This window comes from Pelobates fuscus, chromosome 11 (assembly GCF_036172605.1).
Source record: "Pelobates fuscus isolate aPelFus1 chromosome 11, aPelFus1.pri, whole genome shotgun sequence".
Classification (NCBI taxonomy): Eukaryota; Metazoa; Chordata; class Amphibia; order Anura; family Pelobatidae; genus Pelobates; species Pelobates fuscus.
Genome location: NC_086327.1, coordinates 58,512,759 through 58,525,077, shown reverse-complemented (window position 1 = coordinate 58,525,077; position 12,319 = coordinate 58,512,759). Strand labels below are relative to the sequence as shown.

Sequence of the window (12,319 nt, the reverse complement as noted above, 5' to 3'; positions counted from 1 at the left end):
CTTTGTTATATTATTGGAATGCATTTGCGTTCCAATGTGAACTTAGAACTTCCGTCTGCCGTTTTCGGCATTTGAATATGAAGAAGTGGAACGCATTTGTGTTCCATTACGGATGAGTCACTTCCGGTTGAGACTTGAAAGCGAGGCTTGGGACGCATACGGAGAAATTAAAGCGCGAAAAAGAAAAGAAGCAGGACGGACGGGATTACTCACAGGTGGATTGATTCGAAGGACTCTCCTGTGATTGCTTGTATGTTTGTTAAAGTGTTTTAGGCGGGGTATTTAAAGTGTATATATGTGAATTGTATTTACATTGTTGCCACAAGCCCCTGACGAAGTCTTTTAGACGAAACGCGTAGGGTGGCAAGATTTACTTTATCATTGATTTTTCAACTGTGGACTCTTTTATCTACTTGGTCTCCATACCCTGAAGGCTAGTTTTGTTGCTGGTGGGGAAGACGTCGAGTTTTATTTGATGAGCCTTTTAACTACTGTTATTTTGTAAGTGCATTTAATAAAGTCAATCTTTTTAACTCATACAGCTATACACTATGTTTTGTTCTGATGCTTTGTTCTAAGCCTTCATCTTGGAATAAGAGAAGAAAATATGCACTGATTATATCCTGCCTTTTTATTTCTACTTTTGTGAGTGCATTTTAGACCCCTTTTTTATTTTTTGTTTTATCTGCACTATTGTGGTCTCCCTTTGTATTTTTAGGTTGTGCATTTTAATTTGTCTTGAGTTAACCAATTACAATTATTTTGCAAGTTTTTAGTAACAATAATTTGCACATCTATTGCCATGGGTTCTTCCTTAATATATACGGAGGAGAAATACTTATTTAAAATCCCTGCCTTTTCCTGGTCTTCATTAACTAACACCCCAGTTACCGTTTTTTAGTGTACCTACACATTTTTGTTTTTTTTTAGAATTTATGTACTTTAAAAATGCTTTGGGGTTGGTTTTGCTCTCTTTAGCTATAATTTTTTTTTCATTTTGAAGTTTAGCAAGTCTAATTGCCGTTTTGCACACATTATTGGCTTCCTTATATCTTTTATAAGATGCATCTAATTTGTCCGATTTAAATACTTTAAATGCCCTTTTCTTATTTTTAATCTCTTGTTTTACTTCTCTACTAAGCCACATTGGTTTTAATTTGTTTATTTTATATTTATTACCCAATGGTACTGAGACATTTACCTTTCTAATATTTGTTGGAAGATGTTCCATTTATCCTCAGTGTTCTTTTCACTAGAGAGTTTATGCCAGTCAATATATTGTCTCTGCCTGGGTTTGCATGATAGGGTTAGTCTAGCGTTCACAGGGACCTGTTGATACGAAAAAATTTAAAATCAGATAAAATAGCGCCATAATTGTAAAATAGCATTCCATAGACTGGTATTGGATCTTTATAGTGATAGAGTAGTAATGTCTAACATTTTTGTAGCCAATGTGCTAGAGATACAGTGCAATAGAATGTGCACAATATAGGAAGGAATATTTGTTCATCTTACATTTCATATTACAGTAATATGTTTTCCCACTGTTCATACAGACTCTAACATCTGCTTCAATGAACAGAAATGTGTTAAATGAAAGCATTAAATTTAAAGGAAAGAGAATAAGATTTTGGATTCCTTCTTCTGATAACTTTTTACATGCATGAGGCCTTATTAAAATAAACACAGACAGTTTTATCATGGGGAAACAGAGGGATTTTCTGTGCTTGTCAAGGAAATAAATTCCTTGAAATGGCCATGAACTGCAAGTGATTTTAAATTCCTAGGGGGTAGAGTTCCAGGGTTCATAATGAAAATGTAAGACATTTAGCTAGATTAATCTTTCTAGTATGCTTTGAAAATAAATAGTTTTGAATTTAATTTTTTTTTTTTATTCTGATCTGAGGTGGATACATTAGTTAAAAGATTATACTAAAATATGTATATTTTTATTTCTGTTTCTCATTGTACACCATACCAGATGGAATATGTATCTTCTTTCTGAATTTGGAAAACATTGTTGAATGTGAAGTATAAAACCATGCGAAATTAGTTACTAATCCGTAATTAGTGTAGTGTCATCCAAAAAAAAAAAAAAATGCATCTATTTGAAGCTGCTTAAATATACACACACCTATAAATAGTTACTCTCAAGGAGCACTCCAGGTCTCATAACTGCTATAGTACATTGGAGTGGTTGTGGTGCTAGGAGTGCCCTGATGCCCCCCACACACAGGAGTCAAACTGTGATTAAATGGTTTGACTTGTCACCTGGGGCTTGTTGTGTCCAGCTCACTGTCTATTTTCAAATCTAAACTTGTGGCTTTTATTTTGCATAACACTCACAGATACTAGCATATGCTAGTAGATTTAATAGTTATATCCATTCTTTCTTTACAAATACTGAACAAGATTATGGATGTTTGCAGGCAGGGCCGCCATCAGAAATTTTGGGACCCCTAACACAGCTCAAGGTCTGGGCCCCCGGGTGTCCACCTCCAAATCCCGCCCACAGGAATACACACACATATACACAAAAGGACACAGACAGACACACAAAAAGATACACAAATACCGAAACCGACATACACACATACAGGCATACACACACACACATATACAGACACACACGCATAAGGAGCTACAGATACACACACATACAGACACATATACACTAACGTACATACATACTTGCATACTGACAAACAGACATACATATAAACTGACAATACAGACATACATACATACACATACATACTGATATACATACAGACACACATACGTACTGATATACACACACATGCAGATAGATATATACATACACACATACATATAGACATACATACTGATAGATATATGCATTCATACGGTCTCACACACACACACACACACACACACACACATATATAAATACATACACACATACATACTGACATAGATACATACACAAACAGACATACATACATACTGACATATATACATACACAGATAGATATATACACACATACAGACTGACAAACAGACATACATGCATGCAGACAGACATATACATACATTCTGATATACATACACACATTCAGACATACACCTCATTTTTCAGCAATCCTCCTATTCCTTACCTTTAAGTTGCAGGAGGGTGGCTGGGATTGATGGGAGCAGATGCCTCTGCTCTCCTCAGCTGTCTCTCCCCCCGTGCGGAGTAAGCTGGGAGGAAGTGACCGGCTGTCACTTTCTCCCAGCAGCATTTGCGGTGCAGCCGCATTTTTTTTTAAAGGGGCCCGGTCGCGCTATTACAGCGCTGACGGGCCCCTGAAGATATAGGGCTCATCGGGTGGCCCTAAATGCAGTTTTGACGCTCCACGTAGCTGCTGGGCCTGTCACAGCCATCATGGCCCTGTTTGCAGGCAAGACAGGTTATCAGTTTGGGGGAAGTTTAAAGGCCAAGCAAATGCATGGTTCCGGGGGTGCCTACCTAACCCTTGGGCCGTAGGTATTGGAAAGGTAGTCTTCTATTGGTTTGTTGTGCTTTCACTCAGTGAATGCCAGTACTTGCAGAATAAATAATAGACGGTAGAAAAGGAACACAAATGAATGGCAAATATTGCTGCTTAGAAGAAGTTTTGTATTCTGTTAATGCTCATGCTATGCATACAACAATCTTCAACAGACCAATATAAACACAATACTAACACAATAAAAAATATTGTCTGTGGGGGCGCGGTCTGGACGCCAACCTTCATGGCCGCCTAGTCTCAGATGTCCCGCTCAGCCGCCACGAAACTAGCAATTGCCAGCAGCACCAGGACTAGTGACCGTCCTAAAAGCACCTGGGAATATCCGGTACAGGCTCATGAGCTAGCCACAGCCACGGAGGAAGCATGGAGAGGCGAATCTGCGCCCTCAGTCATGGAGATGTTTACGGCCACGCGCCACACGCAGCTCCTGCAAGATGGCCGCCAAGCAAGCCCGCGCGGCTCACTTTCCCCGGCATCAGTGGCAGAGGGAGAAAACCCTGACCTACAGCATGAGGTTGCAGCACAAATCTTCCAAAAACTCACAGAAGTCAAAACTTATCTGGCGGGGAAAATGACACAGAACACCCAAGATGCAGATCTGGAGCGATGTGTGGAAACCATAGTGGAGGCCCATAATGGAGTGGTGATCCACTCTGAAGCTATGGCACACCAAACAGACAACCTCGAACTGCTTGTGAAGGATTTATCGAACTGCTCAAGACGCAACAACTTGCGGGTGAGAGGCCTCCCCAAAACCCCCAACACTGGCACAGGCAATGCAGAACTATTTTAAACACCTTCTTCCTGACATACCCGATGAAAGATGTGTGACAGATAGGGCCCACAGAGCGCTAAGGGCCAAGAGGGCGGAAGGAGCCGCTCCCTGTGACGTCATCATCCACTTTCACTACTACACAACCAATGAAGATATTGTGAAATATAGCAGGGACAATACACTGCAGTACAGGAATATGGGAATTACTATATACCAGGATCTATCTCCAGCCACCTTACATCATCGAAAGGAATGGAAACCGATAGCGGAACTTTTGCGTCAGAACAACATTCGTTACACCTGGTGTCACCCCTTCAAATTGGTGGCCTTCCGAGCTGGCAAGTCCCACACTTTACTATTGGGAGAGGAGCCAGACCCCTTCCTTCAGGGACTGTCCATCAAAATTCCACTAGGCTTTACAGTGCCCAAAGCAGCGAGGCCCAAATTGGAACTGGTACGACGTAGGAGAAGAATCGAGCCAACGCAACTAGAGGAATGATGCTATCCTAGACACACAGGGTTACATAGTCTTGATGAATCTTTGTTACTCCATCACCTTAGATCCTTAAGTGCTAGGATTGGGATACCATGTTACCCTAGACATATGGGGTCACGAATTGCTGATGAATCTTCATACATGATTACCATCATATAGATATTTTGATGTGCTAGGATTGTGATATTGTACCGTCCTAGACATATCGGGTTATAACCTGCTGATTAATCCTCATACACTCATCACCTAAGATCCTTAGGTACTAGGATAGAGGCGACATGCTATCCTAGACACCCTGGGTTACATTTTGTTGATTAACCTTTTGTTACTCCATCACCTTAGATCCTTAGGTGCTAGGATTGAGGTACCAGGTTACCCTAGACATATGGGGTTACGAATTGCTGATGAATTATCATACATTTAATATTGAATTACTTTATTTGATGTTTAAACACCTTTCAGTCATTTTTTTATTATCATACTAATACAAGTTAAATTTTAATTATTTTCTTAAGGGCACTCAAGTTTCTTCTCTTGTCTGTCACTACTTTGGAAGTTTAATGTGGGAAAACCCCAACTTTGGAGTGTTTTCCTTGAGCTTCCAGTCTCTCTCTGTTCTCTTTGTTATTTAAACATAGTTTTACATTCTCTCATTGCCCTGTCATGGTTTCTACCTGATGGTAATCCAAGAGTGCATTCCTGATCTTGATTTTTGGTATTTGACTTTGGCTTTTGTTCTGACTTCCCTGATTTATGGTATCCTTGACTTTTGGCTTTTTCTCATCGCTGTGTCTGATTCTCTATCCCTGACCTTGGCAAGTATTCTGACTATTCTTGGATACGTTAAGTCCGACCATTCTAAGGTATGTTAGACGTTATCCTTAGTCCTAGGTGTGATACAATTCTGACAGAAATGCACCTCCTCAGGTCAGCACCGGTTAGACTACAAAACAGGACATGCGCTTGGACTTACGAATCACGTGCACTGAGAAAGAGAGCTGGGGTAGCCATCCTAGTCCACAGACAGTGCCCGCTACAGGTAACCGGCACACAGGTTGACCTGGAGGGTAGATATGTATCCCTGACATGTACTTTATACACCACTAAGATTCACATAACAAACGTTTACGCACCAAACGACCGAGACCCATCATATTTGGACACCCTTACCACCTTGACCCAAGACGCGGGAGGGTGTGTGGTCGTGGTGGGGGGAGACTTCAATGCAGTGCCGTGTCTGGCAGCCAACAGGAGCGCAAAACGAGGGGTACCCAGATCCCAGGTCAGGGGCGCACAAGATAAACGTATGCACACGTTCCTCTCTCACACTGGCAACTCCAACACCCGGAATCATACATTCTACATTGCACCACATGACACATACTCAAGGATCGACAATTTACTGCTAAATGGCCACAGGATAACCAAGGTCCTACAGTCAAACATCAATAGCATAACGTGGTCACACCATGCAGACATCTCCATCACTCTAGGTGGGCACAAATACTCGACACCTTGGTCATTGTAACGGACCGTTTCACTCACAAGAGGATAAAAATCGTTTAGGCGATAATCCCCTTTCTCATAGACCAGCAGCTACTTTTGGTACATTTGGTACATTTGCTTCATTTGGTGTTCGCATGTAGAGTGTTGCCGATGGGTCGGGCATTCTATGGCATCATGTATACCCAGAATTTGTGATGCTGCATAAGTTTGTCTCAGGGCCGGTGGTAGCAATGGTTCATGCGGGCGGGAATGACTTAGGGAATTCTAGGACGGCGGACCTTCTCCACGTGATTTGGCACAACCTGGCGAGTTGCATGGCTCTCTTTCCAGATATGACCCTGGTTTGGTCTGAGGTGGTCTCCAGGCCATGCAGGCGCGCATTACCGCACTCTCGCGGATTAGAGAAGAGCCGGTTAGGCGGGGTCATTGTCCGGCATGTGAAGCTCGAGGGAGATAACCTGAATCTGATGAGGAAGGATGGAGTCCACCTAAACACGATTGGTCTTAAAATTTTTAATGCGGGTTTACAGAGCGGTATCGAGGTTGCGCTGTCTGCGGGAGGCACGACGGCGACAAGGGGTTTGAATTAACGTTGTCATCGCGGTGGCGGGAGTCCTGCCCAGCGCAGGCAGAAGTGGAAGAAGGTGCCCAGGAGGCTTGAGGAGTCGCAGCCTTCTGGGAGCTGATGGTGGAGGCAGGCTGCTCTGGACTCATGGTTTAATGGGATAGACTTGTCTGTTGGTAAATCACCCCAACAGCTGACAGTAAAGACTTACTGGCATGTTTAATTCAATAAAGCTGTGGGACACTTTACCTAGTCAGCAGTCATGAAAACAAAGCTAATTTGTAGATTTTTGTTCCATAGCCAAGTTGGTTATTTATGTATCAAATGTGATATTTCCTTATTGGGTTATTTACTAAGGTAAAAATTTTTGGGAAATTAAAGTGAATGTCAAAATCTAGACCACAATAGCTGGATTGGAAGTATAGCTGACTTGGGGAAATCCATTCAGTCATTGTGGCTTTAAATTTGAAAGTCACTTTAAATTTCCAACTGTTCTCACTTTGGTAACAAAAACTATTAGAATTTTTTTTTAACATTTACACTTAGTTTCTGTAACCCAAGCTTACATTTAATCATTTGTATTTGCCTTACTACCTATATCACATGAAGCAAACTAGTTGTAATACATTATTAAACTAAACAGATATTGAGTTAATGAAAAAAATCATCTGACAAATCTTTTAGAATGTATGCATTCCTTTCACTTTCTGAGGTCTTTCCATATTTTGGTGACTTCATTGGTTACAGAGCAGTGACCCGGGGGTGCAGATAAGTTTTACTGAGCCTGGTCGGGTGAAATGCGCGCGTCAAGGGAATTATCATGCAGCCTGATATATCAAACGATTCTCTATGTACGCACTTTACTCTCTCTATGTACTTTGTTAGCCGGGTTGGATTTAGGTGCCCGTGAAGGCACGGGGAGATATCTATGGATAGTTTACTTAGCGATATCACTCTCAACTATTTTCTATCATTTGCAATCAATTGCATTCCCACTTTATTTTCTGAGCACAACATGCTAGCGTGCTCTCTCAATTAGCTTACTGCCAGCATTGGTCTAACGATAATATTCTTTCTTCGTTAGTCATTAGAATCTTCATGTCACTACAGACTGTAGCATTAGAGTATACCATTCAGTCCTATTGACACTACTTATCTATCAATGATTACAATACATGCCAGTGCAGACATGGCAAGATTCTAGTTTCGAGCACCTTTATATGCATTCTCTATTCAGTTTTACTTCTACTTCTACCATTTATCTGATAGTGGATGCCTAATACGGTTATGAACCGCTCTGGGATCACTGCCAGCTCAATACATTCTAAATTTGTTACCATTTATAATCTAACAGTTTATGCATTTACAATTTGGAACATTAACTGATATATTTGATACATTCTATCATTTATGCCTATTGCAGAGCCTTTTCTTTATACTGTTAATCTAGGCTTCCTGTATTCAGGCACTATTTAATATCTCCACTTCATATATTTATACATATAGGATTCACATCCTCATATCCTTAGGCATTTCTTTTTCCAGTACTAATCTTATCCTTCCCCCAACAATATTCAATGTTTATCAGATACAGCTTCCCGGTGAGCACAGACGTGTGCTCCAGTGCGTAATATATACAGTGCAACTTTAGAATTTCTTGATTTCGAGTTATCAAGCCATGCATTTCATTTATTATATTTCTAATTATTTATTTTAGGTTTTCACTATTTATTTAGTTTTTGTGTAACACTCTGGGTGATTGCTAATTTTTTTGCAATTTTTAATATTATACTTTAGCAATAAATATTTTTTTGTTTTCAATCTTTTAAGTCTTCCATTGGCATTTCAGCAAACTTATAGTACTTTTTATGTGTTCCTAGTACCCTTGCACTGGTATACTACCTCTACACCTTTTTGCCTAGTTCTGGGAGTACAACTGATTTTAACGAGCCAAACTCAGCCTTTTATACACAGATGCCAGCAGGGGGTCTCCAGATAATTTCATTAAAACCGGTAAGCTGGGGGCGGAGCCTGGCAAGCAAGCTGGAAATACGTGTCTCGTCTGAGCTCCTGCTGCCGGAGAGGTCTACCCTGGGATTTCTCGGGTTAAAGTATGGGGAAACTCACTCTGGGGAACCCTACATGCAACTTTTGATACCTGACACGAAGCCTTGGGATGCCGAGAATCGCAGCAGCAGGTCGCGGCGTACAAGAGACAGTGTGGGGGAAACACGGCCACGCAACTCACCTACCCACCCTCCCTTTGGACCGGTGGGGGATATCCCGGTCCCTGCTGATCTGCGCTGCCACAGCTATGAGCCTCTAAATGGCTCCTGCATTACTCCCAGGCTGCACGTGGCCTGCACGCGCATGGGTCAGACTCACCCAGTTATACCAAAAAGCCATGGACACTCTTGAAATTATCTTTTTGGACCACGTTGCTGGAACGCACAAGGCCAGTCATGGCTGAACATGTCCCGCCTAATGGAGAGAGAGAATGCGGCAAGGGGAGGCCTGGGAAGCCTCATAAGGGTGTACAGGGTCCTCAAATGTCTGCAACTTACATACGCTGCCCACCTGGGGTGAGAGCTAAAAGAACTGTGTCCCGTAAGTACCAGCCATACAAACGGAGGGCTACAAGGTGCAAACAAATAAATACACAGATGGCATGTAGAGATGTCCGAACAGTACGCTGGTGAATAGTTCCCGGCGAACATAGCTTGTTCGCCACGGATGGCGAACATATGCAATGTTCGGTCCGCCCCCTATTCGTCATCATTGAGTAAACTTTGACCCTGTACCTCACAGTCAGCAGACACATTCCAGCCAATCAGCAGCAGACCCTCCCACCTCCATGACAGCATCCATTTTAGATTCATTCTGAAGCTGCATTCATTTTTTTATTATTATTATTTTTTTTTTTTTTAGACAGAAGTGTGTTATATTTGAGCATGCTAGGCTGAACGTGCGTATATCATGGCTAGTTGCACTGAGGGTATGAGTATATAGCAGTACATTGTTGTGAAAGATGGCTGTCATGTTTAGGGTGTAGTTTGCACGTTATCAACTGTGTATTTATATCAGCAGCTCCACCACTAGTTATAAATCAAGTGTGAGTCGCACCATGAGATGAGACTAGTGAATAACATAATACATGAACGGTTAAGGTAAAGGCATGTAAGGAACTACGACAATAAACTCTTTAGGAGGTGAAATAATAGCATGTTTAAACGCTTGCTACTTTACGATTAGTTAATGTGCAGAGAGCAGTTCATGTGATCAAAGGCATGGTGTGGAGGATCGGCTATAGTGGGACATGCTTGGCAGGCTGCTGTTTACTGCTTGTGCTTATCCGATCCCTTCTGGGCACCAGGTGCAGACCCTGGGAGTCCCTGATACCAGGAACAACAAAGGCAAATCTCTGGCTGAGTGCCGGGTTCGCGGCATGAGGTGGTGGAAGCTTGTTTTGTCGGGTGGTCGGATCTGTCCCGGTGGTGCTTCATGTCCGGTGCGGGATTGTGGTGGCTTAAGGTGGAGGCGAGTGCTTGACGTGGGGCAGGCTCTGCATTTCTGTTTGTGCCTCCGGTCCCGTCTTCGACGACTTTTGCGTTGGTGGATTTTAATGGGGACTGCTTCGCTTAGCTGTGGTGGAGCTTGTTGGGGCTGTGGTGGAGCTTGTTGGGGCTTCCTGCTTGTTATTTGCTTCCAAAATTAATTAAAGAGTCCAGCTTAGATTCTGTCCAGCTTAGACTCAATATCCTTCCATGCTTTGCTGGTACCAGGAGGACACGCAGCTGCCGCCATATTGGGAGAGTCGCAGATGAGTATGTCAGCCTGGGCGGCTGTGCTCTGTGAGTCCAGTAGCTCCAGATAGCCTCTCAGGGGTGGACCGGGATAACCCCCCACCGGTCCTGGGGGGGGGGGGGGTAACGGAGCTCCTGCCGGGAAGTAACTGCTCCTGGGCATCCCAGGATCGGGAGATCGGCCGCCTCTCCCGCCCGGTGAGCACCAGGCCACACTTGCCACGCAGAGGTAAGTAAGACTCTGTTGAGTTGCTGACCGCTATTAAGCATGTCGGGTCAGTCAGGTAGGAGCAACATTGCTGGGTCATCCCCTTCTGGGGTGAAATTCGCTTGTTGATAGCTGCTTAAAGTGAGATCTTGAGGGAGCTCACACGAAGTGCGTCTTTCCTCCATGACAGCTGGGCCCCGCCCCCCGGAAGCTGCATTCTTAGTGAGAGGAGGGACCGTGTAGCTGCTGCTGATTTAATAGGGAAATCGATAGCTAGGCTAGTGTATTCAGTGTCCACTACAGTCCTGAAGGACTCATCTGATCTCTGCTGTAAGGACAGCACCCCAAAAATACTTTTTTAGGGCTAGAACATCAGTCTGCTTTTTTTTAGTGTACATTAAAAAAATAGAAATTTGACTGTGAAATAATAGCAGTCAGTTTCCTTCACACGTGTGCGTTTCAGGGTCTGCCAGGGCACAGTGTCACACCAGTGCAACTCATATCTGGTGTAACAGTAGTGTACATTTAAAAATAAAATACAATTTTGACTGTAATAGATTGAATAGCAGTTAGTTATCTGCAAGCGTGTGTGTCAGGCCTACAGCGTCTACTCTGCCAACTTCTGCCAGTTCACAGTGCCACTCATATCTGTTGTCACAGTATCTATACCTTTTCCAAAAAATAGTGCATAATGTTTACATGCCATGCCTCTGTATCAATATGTATGAATTATATGCATGTTGATGCTGTCATGCACCACCGGATGGTATGTAAATACCTGCACTGCAAAAAAAACAGTAAGCTAATTATCTCCCAGGAACAGAGAGGAAAACACTAAAACATAAAACAGAAAAATCATAAAAATATACAATAACCCCACAAATAATATATCCCTGATCTGAGCGCCCAAGTTCTCCAAACCGCGCTCAGATCTATGCAGTGTAGGGGAAATGCCACCGTGTTAAAGTTCTGTGGCCTCCGCCCAAAATAGCTCCAGGGCATTTGGTGCTTTTGCCGGTCAACTTTTGGGAGCTCCTGTGGGTGTAATACGGGGTGCACTGCCTGGCTCTCAGGAAATGTTTGCTCCCCTTAGTCTCAGGCACCTTAGCTCCAAAAAGCGCTCTCCTGGCAGATTTAAAAGTGGTTCAAAACCGCAAACCAAGTTGTCCGGGAACCGCATGGTCACCTCATGCCGAAAACAGTTCCATGACATTTGTGACCAAGTCCCACTGAGGTGACCAGGAACCCACAAAGTCCTTATGCCAAAATTAGTTTCATAGCAGTTGCGACTAAATACTGCTGAGGACTATTCATTTGTTTCGTACATGCGAACGGCCGCCAGAGAGCTAGTGTTCAGTTCTAGTCGCATGAAGGGAAAGTGCCGAACCAGGAGCACCCAGGGCAAGCAACTAATGGTGGCTGGGCAGGGTAACTCCTAAACTGTGTTTTTA

The 12,319-nt window shown here is 43.0% G+C and overlaps 1 protein-coding gene across 1 annotated transcript in view; it reads left to right on the top strand.

The window, feature by feature from the left end:
* LOC134577714 (netrin-1-like) overlaps window positions 1-12,319 on the top strand; it is a 547,430-nt gene that overhangs the window by 93,222 nt on the left and 441,889 nt on the right. The window lies entirely within an intron of this gene.